Below are 18,438 nucleotides of genomic sequence, written 5' to 3' on the forward strand. Positions count from 1 at the left end.
CACACCTTATATATTTATAATTTTAGAACTATATAATGCTTGTGAGAAATTATATGTTTTCAGTGCAAAAGAACTGGGCGGACACTGATGCTGGATCAGACCTGACGAGATTCATTCCTCTCAGCACGCTGGACACTGACATCTTTCATCCTTCATGTTCCAGTACCAAGTTCTTCAGTTGCTGTGCATCATCAGAATAGGACAGTTCCCAGGATAGCTGCAAAGAAAGCTTCCAATCCCAGTTTTAACAGCATTTTAGACTGTCCTCCGCAGGACTCTAATTAAGCCCGGAATTTCTCAACATTCAGAAGCTGGACCACAAATACTATTCCTAGCTTGTTTGACCATTTCCCCCAATTTTATATAGGCCCCTACAGAGATATTATTTGTCCCAAATCAGCCAGAAGAAACCTTAAGAGAACAACACCCCATTTTCCTTAAGGGGGTTGGATAGGTTTTGGATTGCTTTCTTGAGTGATAAATGTTTATTTTCCTTGGGAGTTGCTTATAAGTTTATTGGCCTTATTTAGAGAAACAATAAGGTTGGACTCAGGAATGTCTCTCCTTTATCTTTCCTTCTTAGGTTTGGTGATAGGGACTGAAAAGAAAGAAGGGGGAATATAGAAATATAAAGGAACAAAAAGTAGATTAATGAAGCTACTCTGCCACTTAGTACCTTACTTGTTACTCACAAGGTTATTTTTAATTCACTGGTATAAAATTTTGTACATAGATGCAAAATGAATTTCATTTTAGATACATTGGTATAGCACTCAACTTTAAGATTATTCTTTACATACATTAAATATATTTCTATTCTAATATGTGGTATTGTACCATACAACTCAATTATAAGGCTTACTTCCAATACTTTGAAAGTGCTATTGCAGGCTGTTTAGAAAAATAAGTTATACAAGTTAATTGTTAGTTGATCAAATCATAGTCATATCAATTGCTAGTATATTTTTATCACCAGAGTATACATCCTAGATGTAACTTATAGATATGATCCTATAGAAAGATAAGATAAGATAGTTAGAAAAGGTCTTCCAAAACCTCAGAGACATACAGAATATGGCATTTAAAGAGGTTTTTATTATTTCAAAGTTACATTTACAATGAGACAGGTTAACTCCTGGCCACACCCAGCCTACCTTAAAGAAGATGATGAGCACCAAAGAACCTCCTTATGGACATGGCTTCAAATGTGCCAAACAAGCCACTGAGGAAAATGTCCTCATTTATACCACAGACAGAATTCTGCCTAAAAATGGCCAAGCTTGGATACAGGCAGAGTCGATGGCCAAATTCTGCCAAGACATGGTAAGCAAGGCCTCAATAGTTCCTGCCTCACAAATATATCTGTCAGATATATTGGGCCAGAAGGCTGAAGATGATGCTCCAACATTATAGAGAATTTGGGGTGAATGTTCAGGCAGCAAACAGTCTCTATCATCTTCTCGTTTTGGAAGCTGCTAACATGAACTCCCTGTATATTCAGGCAATCAATTTTATTCCTTCTCAATTCTCTGATGATATTGAAGACCAGATAGTTTAGTTTTGCAATTAAGCTTAGTTGTTTAGGGGATAAGATACCTTTAGGTCTAGATAGATACTTTTGATAATGATGACATATGATAGATTTTATTTTGATAATGATCATATATGATAGATATTGATTTACATTCAGAATTTTAGAGTCACTGAGATAGGAAAGATGTTTTCTTCAAGACTGCCGAAACAAATAGCCAAAACACTATGAATCTAATGTGTGTATGTGTGTGTGTGTTTCCTGATTGTTTCATGGTTCTTGCTGTAGGTAGTTTATTGTATATAGATGTAATAATATGAATGCATATGTAAAAACATTTAATAAAAATTTTTAAAAGAAAAAATAACCCTTGTCTAGTGTGTCACAGTATATGTACAATGTCTGGTGGTTCACAACTGTTACTAGCCTCCTATCACTGAAGGTACTTGCCCAACCGGAGCTATTTCTCTCTAGAGCAGGATAGCATGCACTACTTTGTTGATTGCTTTGCTTTTTCAACCAAGTACACATATGTAGTACTCTCTCTACTGTCCTGCTTTAAGAGCTGTGGACCCTCTGTCCAGCAGGACTATGGTTGCCTCACTTGATTCTGCTAGCGTTTGTTCTCTTTCTCATTTTCTCTGCTGTGAAGGAGGTAGTACCCATCAGCACACATTTCAGGACTTACACTGGGGATGTGTGAGGGTTTTCTTTTTTAAGTCTGGATAGCTGACACTTTGGCTTCATTATGAATAAAAATAGTTGAGACCTATTCATAAGTAGCTTTTAGATAGCTGAGATTCAAACATTGCATAATTTTATCTTCAAATTTCAAAGGCATTTATTTTGGCAGCTAAGCTCTTTAGGATCTTAAAATTTCTTTTTGTTTATATTTAATGACAGTAAAATCTGTCAGTTTTTAAATAGATCCACATTGCATTGCTTTGGCAAATGAATATCGATAGACTGAGCTCTAAATTAAGTTCTATTTGAGCCCGTTTTAGTATTCCATCCCAAAGGAAGTTGAATTACACCAATCTGCCTATGAAATATCCTTGAGGTCTTAGAATATGCAATGAATCAGTAACCAAGTCTTCATCATCACTTTTGTCCTTAATTAACTTAGGACCAGAAAATTTATTTATTTTTTATAATTATAAACAATTTTTAGAAGCACAAAATGTGTTTACAACATGCTGCTAATATGCAACAGACCAAGCAACCTCCAAGAGATGGAATCCCAGTTGATGAGAAAAAGATTCATCTCCTTTAACTCCATCCTCCCAGTGTTCTTAGCCTGGTCACCAGGCCATACAGGAAGCGAGCTGTCCACGCATCCTGTGCATGAGAATCAACTGTTCTTGACAGATTGAATTATCCAGTCTGGTAAAGAGACAACTGTTTGAAGCCTCCTTTGAAATCAAGAGCTATTTTAAATCAATGTTTGCCTAGTTGGGATCTCATTAGCTAGGGTTTCACTGTCTACTGTGTCATCTTTTGCCTTCCCTCATGTCTTACTCATTGTTTTCAATGCTCATTTACTCATTCATCCATTTATTTTTAATTTTATATATTTTGGGGGCATTTCATTTTTATTATTACTATTTTTTTTTACTGGTGTGAATTCACTCCTCATTTGTTGAGCCAAATAGGAGGTAGACAGGTCAAGAAAAGAGAGGCCTAATTGGCCACCTGAACAGCTGGACACAGCTGTGTCTCTGTCCGTAGTAAGCTCTGGAGAGATAAGAGTCATCAGCAGCTCTAGAGTGGACAAGTGGCAGCACAAGCTGAGTTTTAAGGAAATTGATTTTCTCCTTTCCTATTTCAAATTAGCATCTAATGGCTGCAGTGAATTTTCACATATGTATATGATGCAGTTGGTTCACATTCACCTCTGCCACACTCTCCTATCCTCGCCCCAAGCCTCAGAATAAGGGAAGTTTGCACAAGATTTGACTTGGAAATCTCTCCAAGGAATTGGAGCCCTCTGCTTTCTGTTTCCCGCATCTCATAGCCAGTGGTGAAGTTAAGTGCAGGGAAGACATGGCGCCATCTGGAACCACTGGTCTGCTTTTGGTTGGTTGTTTTGTGGAACCAGAGTTTAGATAGAGTTGGAAGTTTGAGATTCAGAGAAGTGTGAAGTTTGAATTCTAGAGGAATTCTGCCACTGAGGACAACTTGAGAGTAAAGTAATGTTGCAAGTTGTAACTAAAGAGAAAACATGAAGTGAGCTTGGAGATTGGGCCTTTCCTTTTGAAAGACGACTAAACGGCCCCAAAAAGTCAAGAATGGAATTGATTATCTTCCATGTTCTGAACAGTGGCACAAAGTATGTCTGCCCTGGGCCGGCTAAATCCTGTCTCTCTGCAGCTGGAGACCAGCTATGTGTTTCTTCTTTGCACTCACAACGGATGATCCCTTACTGGCTGCCATTGTGTTATTATTTCCATATAGAACCATTTGAAACTACAGATAGGGATTTTGGAATTATTTTAACTTAGAAAAAAAAAAAAAAAAAAAACAGGAAATGTGATTATTTTCTCACCTTCATGAGAAATAATTGTATCTTTGTTAAAGTATAAAATTTATCTTGTAAGCTCTCAGATTTGTGCATAAAACAAGTTTTTTTTGGATTGTATATTGAGAAGAATTGTATAATTAGTTCAAAGAAATATACAATGCATTTATATTCAAACATACAGTTAATTATTTTTTCATTTCCTAAAATATATAACTATAGCCTTCTGGAAATAGGAGATTGGATAATACTAGATTTTAATAAAAAGAATGGTGTATGTGTGTGTGTGTGTGTGTGTGTAAGAAGAGGGGGAGAGAGAGAGAGAGAGAGAGAGAGAGAGAGAGAGAGAGAGAGAGAGAGAGAGAGAGAGAGAGAACACAAATACATACAAACACAGGAGAGAAATTGCCATGCAATCTGAGTAAGGAAGAAGCTTTTAAGTTCAACACAAATTCTCAATCTTTTCTAAAATGAAGAGAACTAGGAAAATGTAGTGAATTTCATCTAATTAAGTGTTGAGTGAAATGAATAACTTGGCATTTCAAAAGAGCACACATACTCTTCATTTTTAAGTTAACGCCTTCATTCACTAAGTTTATTGTTACTGAGTCCCTGGGATGCACAAGCTGGTTCTCTCTCCCTGGAGACGCTAGGGAATCACAGATGTCCACAGAGCTTTCATTATGGTATGACATGATGAAAGAATGCCACTATGTGACAAACTCAAAGGTGCAGCAACAGAACACAAAACATCAACACTGTCTTCCTGATTAACTGCCAGGCTTCCAGCACTTCTGTGGGCGGCAGGTTGGTTGCCTGGACAGGTATAAATCAAGCATTCTCTTGGTGCATGCTTTGAGTTTTTATTGATACAAAGTGCTTGGGGGAACACAAGTTGGTACTCGTTGGAACCCCTGAAATACCATCTTTTTTCTTTCTGTTTTTTTTTTTTTTTCTGACAAGGAAGGACAGCCTTAAAAACAGAAGGCCACCATTCATTAATAATATTATTGTTAAAGAGCCCACAATGGATAATAGTATTGTGTTGGGGATGCAATGAAAATAAGGCAGGGAGATGCCTTTCCTTCCAGCATTTTGGTAAAGATGACAGAATCACCAGAAATATAATAATTTCTCTCTGTCTCTGTCTCTCTCCCCTCTCTCCTCTCTCTCTCTCTCTCTCTCTCTCTCTCTCTCTCTCTCTCTCACACACACACACACACACACACACACACTTAACATAGATTTTATACTGAAACCAATCCTGTGAGATGGAATAGGAAAAATAATGTTATTATGTCTAATTTATACCATAAGTTTTCTCAGCAAAAATAACTCATATACAAAAGTCTCAATGGCAAGATGGAACAAAGTCCTCACTTGGCTCTTCCCATTTGATGCTTATTCATGTTTTCAGCTCCATTTTGCTCTTTCTCATGGGAATGTTAATGACTTTCTATATAGAGCCTTGTTCATTCATTTATTTGTGTATTTATTGAAAATCACCTATTTGTAAAAATAGAATACAAAAACAAACTGCCTGCTGTCAAAGTGTCTCTAGATCTTTGAACGGCATTTTATCTCTTACAAAATGCTTTTTAGAAAAATTAATCTTAACCGTATTCTACTCTCTGTATTGATTATTTGAAACTTACAGATGAAGAAATGGATATTTTGAGGAATTTAATAACTCACCTAACATAAAAATGATAGGCAGACACAGTCATCATTACTCAGTACTTAAAGTGAAATAGAGAACGTGAACCTTTGTTCTAAACATTGTCAGTCATGCATCTGTACACACTAACCTAAGTGCACACACAAACTAGGCATACATAAACTAGCTCTCAGGTGGTAGTTAGAAGAATAGAAGTTCAAGGTTACCCATAATTACACAGCAAGTTCAGGTTCAAAAGAGAATTTTCTCAACATCACCACCAAAAAGAGGAGACCTCCATGCCCACTGAGAGATTACAGCCTTTAGGGTCTCACAGATATGCTCCTCAAAGCACCCCAATTCTCCAGGTTCCCTGTTCTTCCCTGCCTTTTCTGGCATTGGTTGGTGCAGACATTAAAGAAGAAAGGCAAAGCCAAAGAACCAGGCCCAGACCTACTATATGGTTAGCGACTACCCATGCCCTCCCAAGTCTGCAGCCTGGCACGTGTGGGCAAGATGAGAGGCAAGACTTGATTATATGACTATGGTGGCAAGAGGTGGTAACCACACAGTCCTTTTTCAGCTTCTACAAGTAGCAGAGAGAGGCCAAGCCCATAAGTGCTTTTGACTAGATATAATGGCTAATATCACTTGTTACCTTGACACCCATGAGACAGACTTGTGAGGGGCTGTAAGAATTATTGAGCCACTGAGAATGTCTGTGAAGAGACACTAAGTCACTTAGAAGAAAAAGTGGGAAAGAGCCTGGAACACATTGGCACAGGAGATAACTTCCTGAAAAGAACACCAACGGCCCAGGCCTTAATGTCAACAATTAATAAATGGGACCTCATGAGGCTGAGAAGCTTCTGTAAGGCAGAAGACACTGTCAACAGAACAAAGTGACAGCCTACAGACCTGGGATAAGATCTTCACCAACCCTACATCTGACAAAGGTCTAATATCCAAAATATATAAAGAACTCAAGAAATTAAACACCACCAAACCAAATAACCCAATTGAGAAATGGGGCTTGGAACTAAACAGAGAATTCTCAACAGAGGAATATCAAATGGCTGAGAAACACTTAAAGAAACGCTCAACCTCCTCAGTCATCAGGGAAATGCAAATCAAAACAACTCTGAGATTCCATCTTACACCCATCAGAATGCCTAAGATAAAAAATTCAAGTGACACCACATGCTGGCGAGGATGTGGAGAGAGAGGAACACTCCTTCATTGCTGATGGGAATGCAAACTAGTACAGCCACTTTGGAAATCTATCTGGTGCTATTTCAGAAAAATGGGAATAGGGCTTCCTCAAGACCCAGCTATTTCACTCCTTGGAATATACCCAGAAGATGCTCCAGCACACAACAAGAAAATTTGCTGAACCATGTTCATAGCAGCCTCATTCATAATAGCCAGATCATGGAAACAGCCTAAGTGTCCTGCAGTAGAAGAATGGATTGAGAAATTGTGGTACATTTACACTATGGAATACTACTCAGCTATTAAAAACAAGGAATTCCCAAAATTTGTGGACAAATGTATTGAGCTAGAAATGATCATAATGAGTGAGTTAACCCAGAAGCAGAAAGACTCAAATGGTATATACTCACTTATATCTGCATACTAGCCCAAGGGGCATGTCCCATGAAAGCCTTCACTTACCAGGAAACTGGGACAGAGGGGAGGACATCCTATTGGGACTCTAGATGAGAGAAGCATGGGAGAATAGCAAAGTAGAAGGATCCAGAGGGTCCTAGAAACCTACAAGAAGAACATTATGATAGGCAGATTTGGGCCCAGGGGTCCTGCTCAAACCATGGCACCAGCCAAGGACAATACAGGCTGTAAACTTCAAACCCCTACCCAGATCTAGCCAATGGACAGGACATTCTCCACAGTTGAGTGGAGAGTGGGGTCTGACTTTCACACGTACTCTGGTGCCTCGTATTTGAACATGTCCTCTGGAGGGGAAGATCTGGTGGCACTCAGAGGAAGCGATAGTAGGCTACCGAGAAGAGACTTGATACCCTATGAGCATATAAAGGGGGAGGAAGTCCCCCTCAGGCACAGTCATAGGGGAGGGGAGTAAGGGGAAAATGGGAGGGAGGGAAGAATGGGAGGATACAAGGGATGGGATAAACATTGAAATGTAACAAGAATAAATTAATAAAAAAATTATTTTGGAAAAAAAAAGAATGTCTGTGAAGGAATCCCTTGGTTAATTGTGTGTGTCTGGGTGGGTGAGGCACCCACACTGAATGGTGGCACCATTCTCTCAGGGGTACCCTAGGCTGCATGAACAGAAAGGGAACAGAGCGGCAGCACGCAGTCATGGCGCTTTTCTCCTGACTGTGGGCCTAAGTGTGACCAGTTGCTTCAAGCCCCTGCTGCCTTGACTTTCCCACCATGATGGGATGTGCATTGAACTCTGAATTAGATAAATCTTTTCTCCTTAAAGTTGCTTCTGTCAGAATGCCTTACACTACAGAACTCAAGATGTTAAGGTCTGAAAGGAATGAAAGGCAAAGCAAATGCAAATTGAAGCAAGCAGTAGACTTTTCTTCCTGTGGCTACATCCTAATGAATTATTTTGCATAATGTCCAGGGCACACAGACATGGAGTCACAGAGATAGTGAGGTAATAGACAGTGAATTTGAGCTGTTTATTTGTTTGTGTACACATGTGTAAGTAAGTGGCTGTGTACCTCATGGATTGAGGGAAGAGGGCAGAGGGCAGCTTGAAAGAGTTGGTTCTCTCCTTCCATGTAGGATCTGGTTATGGACCTCAGGTTGTCAGGTTTGGCAGCAAGTGCCTTTATCCACTGAGCCATCTTGCTGGTTGGACAATGAATTTTAAATCTGTATTAAAGGAGTGATAGTCAAAAGTGGGTGGATGATACAGTGGAGATGCTATTTTCATTGAGTTCTGATACCTAATTAGTTCAGGGTATAAAACCAACAATCTTCATGGTGCAAGTATGAATGTCACAGGAAACCCTAGTAAGATGTACATTTTCATATTAACTCCTATCCGTTTGTTTCTGGCATATACTGTTTAGTTTTTTGACAATGAGATAATCAAAAATTTGAATGCCAATCATTGCATGCAAGAAAACTTTGGATTAATGCTATTCTCTCTACAAGTACAATACAGTGAAATTTTATGTCATTCCATTCAATTGACAATCACAGAAACCATTTCTAAAGATCACAAAGGGAAGGACCTGAAACTTTGAGACATTTCATTTCAGTTCTCCATTACTTATTAAAATAATTTGTGCTTTCAAAATAACTGCACAATTCTAAGGAAACAGTTTCCATTCATGAAGCAGAGGTCACTTGTCCCTCCACAACAAACTCTAGTTGAGTCACACTTTAATTGCTTATTTATAATGTGTAGAAACTCAGCCTTCACACACAGAGAGAAATTTCCACTCCAAACATGGTAGTATTGAAGTTCTTGTTTTGTTTTGTTTTTTTCAGTTTTCAGATGTTGGCTTAGCAAATAGCTTTTACCAGCAGGGAACACAAATTTTAACTAGTCCTTTCTTTGAAAGATCTAAAACATGCAATTTAGAAGTACATAATCTTTGCCTTTTTAATGCAAAATGTGAAACACAGACACACACACACACACAGGGGCTGAGGGGCTTCAACCTCCATCTTCTAAAATTAGTTAAGAAGAAAGTTTTAGTTGAGATGAAAGTTTAAAAGTTAGTTAAGATGTAAGCTTTCCTCCATTACTCAATTTCAGGTGGCAAAATGCACAGTGCATTTTCTGGGCATAGTGATCCTTAGAATTTTGCAACATGGTGTCTTTGGCCATTATTAAGTCAGAGCAAATTCTGGTGAAATAAAAATATTTTTGCTTTTTACAAAAGGAATAATGATGTCTCTGTGTTGTGCTAGGCTCTTTGAAACCCTAATTGAACATGTCTGAGACTTGAAAAGGCTTTTTGCAATTTCCACAACAAAGACCATTAAAGATTGAGGCAATTTTTGAGAATATTTCATCATGGACAGAGAACTCAATTTCAAGTTATTTATTTATTTAACACTTGTATTCAAGAATAATTGTGGGCTTTCCTCTGGTTTATGTCAGATATTTTTTGATGATTTATTTCTTTTGTGGTGCTTGGAATTGAACCGAGGGCTGAGGATACACGAGTTTTAAAATAAATGTTAAAAAATATAACAGAAAATGTTGAATAAGAAAATAAAATGTCTCACTGGCCTTTCTTGTTTTACAATGAAGCTTAGTTGTTTAGGGGTTAAGATGTTTTTAGGTCTAGATAGATGTTCTAAGTTGATAATGACAAGATATGATGGAGATTGATTTACACCCAGAATTTTAAACGCACCAAGATAGGAAAGATGTTTTCTTTAAGGCTGTCAAATACAAATAGCCAAAACACTAAGAATGTAACATTTATATAATTCCTGACTGTGTCATAGTTCTACTTGCCATAGGTAGTTTATTGTATATATGTGTAATAATATAAATGTATATGTAAAAAGTAAAAGATATTCCGTTCTTAAATTAAAAAATTAAAAAAGAAAATAAAATGAATAAATTGAAATATTTGGAGGAAAACTATTATACTAAGTGTTGATAATGTATGAAGCATTACTCAAGATAAAAAGATATCTTAATTTCTACAGTATACTGTAGGTTCCAGTATTGCCGTGGATTCTATGTGAAACGTTCCTCAAAGGGTCATGCATTTGAATGTCTGGTCATCAGTTGGTGACAGTGCTTTGGGAAGATAAGGAACTTACATGACTGACACCTAATACACAGAAGTGGATTGTCACTGATGTGCCCTGGAAGGTCATATCTGGCTCTGTTTTCCATCTGTTATGCTTGATGGCCAGCTGTGCTATGAACAAACCATATGATGAGTTCCCATCGCCCCGGATGGAGCATCCTTAGCTACAGTGCTTCTTACCGCCATGGACAGGAGACAGCCCCAGCTACCGTGCCTTTCCTTCTATGGTGGACTATATTCCCTGACACTATGGCCAAAATAAAATAACCCTCTCTTGGGTGGCTTTTGTCAGTTGCTTTGTCACAGCAACAAGAAAACAAATACAGAAATTATTACCTTGATTATGAGATGTACCTCATCACATGGTTCATGAGCCCATATTCCTTTTTAAGAGGAATGTGGAGGCTTTCTGAGACACGGTGGTGCGTGCAGCGGAGCTCTGCTCACTCAGCTCCGGTCCTGACTCACCACTATTCGCTCCTGCTGAGGAACAAGTCGGTCAGGAAGCCGCGCCGCAGCCATGGTTTTTAAAGATACCGGAAAGACGCCGTGGAACCCGAGGTAGCCAATCACTCTATTTGAATCACGCTCACCAGCCACAACGTAAAGTCGCTGGAGAAGGTGTGTGCCGACTTGATCAGAGGAGCAAAGGAAAATAATCTGAAAGTAAAAGGACCGGTGCGCATGCCTACCAAGACACTGAGTATCACTACCAGAAAGACTCCTTGTGGTGAAGGTTCCAAGACTTGGGATCGTTTCCAGATGAGAATCCACAAGCGACTCATTGACTTACACAGTCCTTCTGAGATTGTTAAGCAGATTAATTCCATCAGTATTGAGCCAGGAGTGGAAGCTGAAGTCACCATTGCAGTCTCCTGAGTCAACTATTTTAATAAATTGGCTTAACCGGTTTAAAAAAAAAAAAAAAGAAGAAGAGGAATGTGGAGGAGTTTGGAGTTGTGGGTTAGAGAAGCCCCTGTACGATGTACACAGATAGCAGAGCTTACTGGGAGATTCCACTGTGAGTTCTGCAACAGGAATGGAAACACAGGTGTGGTTAGTGAAGAGAATGCTGAGATGAAGGGATGGCTTATCGTTTAGGAGCATGAACTGCTCTCACAGAGGACCTTGGGTTCAGCTCCCAGTACCCACTTTGGGTGGCTCCTAAGCATCTGTATGAGCTCCAGAGGACCTGATGCCCTCCTCTCGCTTCTCCATGTTGGAGGTTGGACTGATGTATTTTGATGCTAATTTCTGCTTACTGTCTCTGTGCCCCACTTGTACCTTGCCTAAGAGCCTAACCTGTTTGACCAGTTAAAGGCCATCACACCTGGGCAGGGCAAATGGAATAGGCATGGCTAAGGTTCCAGGGCTTGGGGAGACAGAGAGAATCTTGGGAGAAGGAGACCTGAGGAGAGGAGGGGAGGAGAAAGTTGCACCATCATGGGTTAGGTGGAGGAGAAGCACATGGCTGGCATGGATGGAGATTTGGCCCAGATGAAGAACATTAGCAATCATATGGGATTATGGATGGGAGGTAGCTTGATAGAAATTTTTAGAACCAGATGGCATGGGATTGGGACAGGTTTTCCATACCTGCCCCACTATGGGAAGTAGTTTAGGGGATTAATATCCGCCTTGCCCCAGGTTAACTAAGGCTATTTTAAAATATAACAGGTGTCTGTGTTTTGACTGATTGCTAGTGGGTTAGAAAATACTGTCGTAATAATAATTATAGGCCTGATAATAAACATTATTAGGCCATACTGGGAATTTAACCACAACATCTTCAGGTAGTGGTGCTCTCATGTTCAATGACCTCTCCAATGCCCCTAAATTTAAAAGACTATGCTTATGGAGTTTCACATGCGAGGATGGCTTGTATTGGCAGTTGGGTTCGAGACCATTTGTTGTTGTTGTGCATTTTGAGAATGTGCACACATTTTAGCTTTGCCCTCACATTCTCCTGAGCATGGATTCAGATCTATGTAGTAATTGGTAGAAACAGTTTCAAAACAGCATAACAGTCAGACTGTGGCATGGTTACTGCTCAGTGCTTTCAGCCAGGTTTACAGTGAGAATGAAGGGAAAAGCATGACACAGAAAGGAAAATGTGCAGTTTAGCAAGGAAATGGGTATAAGCTCATTGAAACTTGTTCACAAGGTGAGGTGGACAGAGTGGCTAACACTGGCAAAGAGATTAGTGCCATTAAGGGCTTTATTCTACAGAAATTGGAAAGGAGTCTTGCAGGCAAGGCTGAAACTGTCAAATCCTGTATGCATTAAATATAAACTCATTTGAAAAAATTTCTCTTCAAAAGGGAGTGCCTGATCAAAGAGTGAACAGAAAAATGCCATGGCCATGGTCCCATTCTTGAACATGGCTGCCTAGGGATGTTTCCCAGAGCTTAGCTATGCCAGAGGTTGCCACACCTGTGCTAAATGGGCACCTAGATACATGACAAACTGGCAGCAGAACTTAATTTCTCTGTGTGCTTCTGATACTGTAGGCATGAGAACGTAAAAGTGAAAGAGTTACTGAGGCTTACTTCAAAGACTCAGAAAAATGATGGCAAAGCTCTGCCAAGTGGGCAGGGTCAATGTGCTTGCTAGAAAGTTCTGAAAGACCAATGTCTACAGCTTCAAGGGTGAAGCCTAAGTAGCAAAGATATTGGTAGAACATAGAATACCTGCCAAGGGAAGCTGTAGACACTGAGTATAGTGGGCACAGGAGGGAGGCCATGTGTGGCATATGCAAAGGGACAATACAGCCATGGCCCACCATGTCTGTTGGAGCCTACATGATGATGCCATGTGCCCAAGAGTCAGGGTTTAGTGTTTACTTATCTGTGGTTTATCCTTGATTTAGGCCTGTATTTTCTTGCTCCTGTTACACCATTTTGGATTAGGAATATTTATCAAATATCCTTATATGTCTGAAGTATAGACAATTTTTCCTTCATTTTATAGGTTCTCATGCTAAGAAACTGTCTATTTTAATTAGGGTTAATATTGCTGTGATGAAACACTGTGACCAATGCAGCTTGAGGAGGGAAGGTGGCTTAGTTTGGGTTTTATTGCTGTGAAAAGTGACCAAGACAATGCTTATAAAGGCAAACATTTAAGTGGGGCTGGCTTAGTTTCAGTCCATTATCATCCTGGTGGACAGCATGATGGTGGGCAGCATGGTATTGCACAGGCAGACTTGGTGTTGATGGAGTCAAGGGTCCTACATCTTCATCCAAAGGCAGCCAGGAGGAGGAGGCGAAGTTCTTCCACACTGGGCGGAGCTTGATCACGAGGAGACCTCGAAGCCCACCCCACGGTGACACGCCTACTCCAACAAGGCCACACCTACTCCAACAAGACCATACCTCCCAGTATCGCCATTACCTGTAGGACAAACACATGAATCTATAGGGGTCAAACCTATTCAAACCACCACAAACGGGCCCATTTAGCTGACACTCCTACATCGTTGCTCATCGTCAAAGGAAGTCAAGACAAGAACTCAGGGCAGAAACCTGGAGGGGGCGGGAGCTGAGGCAGAAGTCATGGAGGGGTGTTGCTTACTGGCTTGCTCATCGAGACTTGCTCAGCCTGTTTTCTTGTAGAACCCAGGATCATCAGCCCCAGGGATGGGCCCTCCCACATCAATCAATAACTGAAAAAAAAATGTCCTACAGCTGGACCTTATGGAGGCATTTTCTGAATTGAGATATCCTCAGCTTGTGTCAAGTTGGCATAAAACTAGCCAGCACACTGACTTTTTAATAGTATTGAGACTATTAAGACTGTAGGGAGTTTAATATAGGAACGACCACAAGTCTAAGGAAAGCAGAAGAATGAGAGTTTGTGTGTTGCCGACAGGCTCCTGTGTTTGAGCACTATATCTGGCTGGTGGCACTGTTTTGGGAGGTTGCAGAAGCTTTACAATTGTGGTCCAACTAGTAGAGCAGATGAGTGGGGGTGAGCTGTAAAAGTACTACCTACTGCCATTTATCCCCTGAGCTTCCTGTTTCCTAAGCTACCAAGAAGTGAGTAAGCCATGCGTTAAGTCTCTGCCGCTGTGGATAGAGCTGTCCAACTGTGGTACCTTTGTCATCTTGGTGGACTATGTTCCCTGAATTTGTGAGCCAAAATAACATTACGTTTTTAAAGTCCCATCTGTCAGATATTTTGCCACTGTAACAGCAGAAGTAAGTAATGGAGATGTTTTTTACACTCATTGCCTTTCATTTTGTCCAGAGGTGTTTTCTCTAAGAGATCCTGCTTATTGATAACTGTAAAAATGTGATTTTTTTGTTGATATATATATTCAATGCTCTGGCTGCACATATACCTGCATGCCAGAAGAGAGCATCAGGTCACTTTATTGATGCCTGAGAGCCACTTGTGGTTGCTGGGAATTGAACTCGGGACCTCTTGAGGAGCAATCAATGCCCTTAACCTCTGAGCCATCTCTTGTCAGAGAAAGGCAAATCAAAACGACTCTGAGATTTCATCTTACACCCATCAGAATGGTTAAATAAAAAATTCAAGTGACATCACATGCTGGCGAGGATGTGGAGAAAGGGGAACACTCCTTCATTGTTGGTGGTAATGCAAACTTGTACAACCACTTTGGAAATCAATCTGGCACTATCTCAGAAAACTGGGAATAGGGCTACCTCAAGACCCAGATATTCCACTGCTTGGAATATACCCATAACATGATCCACCACACAACAAGGACATATGCTCAACCATGTTCATAGTGGCCTTATTCATAATGGCCAGAACCTGAAAACAGCCTAAATGTCCCTCAGTTGGAGAATGGATAAAGAAACTGTGGTACATTTACACTATGGAATACTACTCAGCTATTAAAAACAAGGAAATTCCAAAATTTGCAGCCAAATGGATGGAACTAGAAATGATCATACTGAGTGAGTTAACCCAGATTCAGAAAGACTCACATGGTATATACTCACTTATAATTGGACAGTAGCCCAAAAGGGATGTCCCATGAAAGTCTCCACTTATCAGGAGACCGGGAAAGATGCAGGGACTTCCTATTGGGACTCTGGGTAAGAGAAGTATGGAAGAATGGGGAAATAGAAGGACCCAGAGGGTTCTAGAAGCCTACAAGAAGAACATCATGACGGGCGGATCTGGACCCAGGGGCATCTGCTCAAACTACTGCACTAACCAAGGACAATACGTACAGTAAGCACCGAATCAGTACTCAGATCTAGCCAATGGACAGGACAGTCTCCACAGTTGTGTGGAGAGCAGGGACTGATTCAGACATGAACTCTAGTGCCCCTTATTTGACTACTTCCCCTTGGTGGGGAGGCCTGGTGGCACTCAGAGAAAGGACAAGCAAGCTACCAAGATGAGACTTGATAGCCTATGACCATATGGTGGGGGATGAGGTCCCCTTTGGTCACAGATTTAGGGGAGGGGAATAGGGTGAAAGTGAGAGGGAGGGAGGAACCGTAGAATACAAGTGAGGGGAAAACAATTGAACTGTAATCTGAATAAGTTAATTAAAATTTAAAAAGTTAAAAAAAATGTCATTTTGAGTGTGTGTGTATGAATATTTTGACAATATGTTACAAAATTGGAATTCAAATGTTCAAGTTTACTCTGAAGGGTCCTTAAAAAAAAATGGAAATCTTCTGTCCTCCTTTGACACAAGTATATGTTCTTCTGACCTAGGATCCCAGCCTCTCACTTCTTCTGACATGTCACTCCTTTCAAGTTTCGTTCCTGTGAAAGTGTTAATAATGCTATTGTCTCACAGAACAGCCATGGGATGTAAAAGCAACAGTTCTTTCTATAGCTACAGGATAACTGTTTATACAAGCAGACGTACCTCCAGAGTCAGTGCTCAGCTTGTATATTGCACTGGTTGTTGTTACCTTTATCTATTATATGTTGTTGAGTCCATGTGTGTAGCTGTCTAGTGTGGTGCTTTCTAACAGGTGTCCCTCAGATAAGCCCTACCAAGCACTCATCTCATACTCTGAGCAGCATGTGCAGCTATATAAACCCCAAAGATAATTCTGATATGTGACCCATTAAGAACTAGTATTGCAGGTCATGTGTTGACAAAGGCCTGCATTTGTTTTTATTTGCCAAATAATTACTTTTCTCCTGGTGGTGGTTATGCCATTTTGTAAAACTCTGGTTTTTTTTTTTTTTTAATCTCCTCTCTAAGTGATCACCCCTTTCCTAGAAACCATACTGAGGATGTGACCAAAATTGCTAGAGCCATGGGCAATTGGACTGGGAACCAAACTAACCTGTTTACTTCCCTTTATGCCTCAACCCTGTAAAACCTACTGACTACAAGGCCATGACCCTCAGTGCTAACCATTCCTCAGAGCACTGTCTCCTTTTCCTTCAGCTCTCTGTAATAAAATGCTTTTTTTCTAAACTGACATGCTCCAAGCCCCATGAATTTCATACTTCAAAATTTTGAAACAAGAAACTAGAGGCCACTGCTTTATTAGAAGTTTTCTGTGACCATGTGTGTGTCCTACACCCTAACTCCCACGTTAAAGTCCACCTGCGAGGATCCAAGATGGCGGCGAGCAGAGGATCCAAGATGGCGGCGAGCAGTGTGGACCGCGTTTGGAGGCTCCAGTGAACAATTCAGGGAATTGCACAGATTTCTGAGCCAGGAACACCGAGGTCCGAACATCACGGCAGCGGGAGTGCTCCACGGTTCGGAGGGACCAGGGTGCGGAGGACCTGCGTGCCCCTGCACACGGGAGGAGCGTGGTTTTTCTCTGATCGGAGCGGCAGCGGCAGAGGCGGCAGCACCAGCGGCACCAGCAGCGGCGGCTGAGGTTTGCAGCTCATAGCCTTCCGGTGGAGGCGATTGGTGTGGTGGCTGGTGGGAATTGCTGCGGGAGAGGGGACTCGGGGCAGGATTTGGGTCGCGTGGAGCCTTTGGACCCAGATTGGACTCGGCGGACAGTTCGGCCCCAGAGTCCCGGGTTTTGGCCCGGCCCAGCAAACAATTCTGCCTGAGGCACTAACTCAGCGTGGCCATAGCTCCCCTGCTGTGGCGCAGGCGTAGTTGAGCACGCTGCTCCACACTAGGCACTACCTCAGCTCAGCGGCAGCTCCCCTGCGGTGACACAGTCTGGGCAGAGCACTTGGTTTCACCACAGGCGCTAACTCAGAGCAGCCGCAGTTCTCCTGCTGTGGCGCAGGCTTGGTGACGTGCTCGGTTCCATCCTAGGCACCACCTCAGCTCAGCGGCAGCTCCCCTGCGGGGACACAGTCTGGGCGGAGCACTTGTCCCACCACTGGCGCTAACTCAGAGCAGCCGCAGTTCTCCTGCTGTGGCGCAGGCTTGGTGACGTGCTCGGTTCCATCCTAGGCACCACCTCAGCTCAGCGGCAGCTCCCCTGCGGGGACACAGTCCGGGCGGAGCACTTGTTCCACCACTGGCGCTAACTCAGAGTAGCCGCAGTTCTCCTGCTGTGGCGCAGGCTTGGTGACGTGCTCGGTTCCATCCTAGGCACCACCTCAGCTCAGCGGCAGCTCCCCTGCGGGGACACAGTCCGGGCGGAGCACTTGTTCCAACACTGGCGCTAACTCAGAGCAGCCACAGTTCTCCTGCTGTGGCGCAGGCTTGGTGACGTGCTCGGTTCCAGCCTAGGCACCACCTCAGCTCAGCGGCAGCTCCCCTGCGGGGACACAGTCCGGGCGGAGCACTTGTCCCACCACTGGCGCTAACTCAGAGCAGCCGCAGTTCTCCTGCTGTGGCGCAGGCTTGGTGACGTGCGCGGTTCCATCCTAGGCACCACCTCAGCTCAGCGGCAGCTCCCCTGCGGTGACACAGTCCGGGTGGAGCACTTGTTCCACTACTGGCGCTAACTCAGAGCAGCCGCAGTTCTCCTGCTGTGGCACAGGCTGGACAGAGCTCTCGGTTCCACCAACTCTAAGACTC

The 18,438-nt window shown here is 41.9% G+C and overlaps 1 pseudogene; it reads left to right on the top strand.

The window, feature by feature from the left end:
• The first annotated feature begins 11,007 nt into the window (after nucleotides 1-11,007).
• LOC127196113 (40S ribosomal protein S20-like) lies at nucleotides 11,008-11,392 on the top strand (annotated as a pseudogene).
• The last annotated feature ends 7,046 nt before the right edge of the window (nucleotides 11,393-18,438 follow it).

Source organism: Acomys russatus, chromosome 1 (genome assembly GCF_903995435.1).
Source record: "Acomys russatus chromosome 1, mAcoRus1.1, whole genome shotgun sequence".
Taxonomy (NCBI): domain Eukaryota; kingdom Metazoa; phylum Chordata; class Mammalia; order Rodentia; family Muridae; genus Acomys; species Acomys russatus.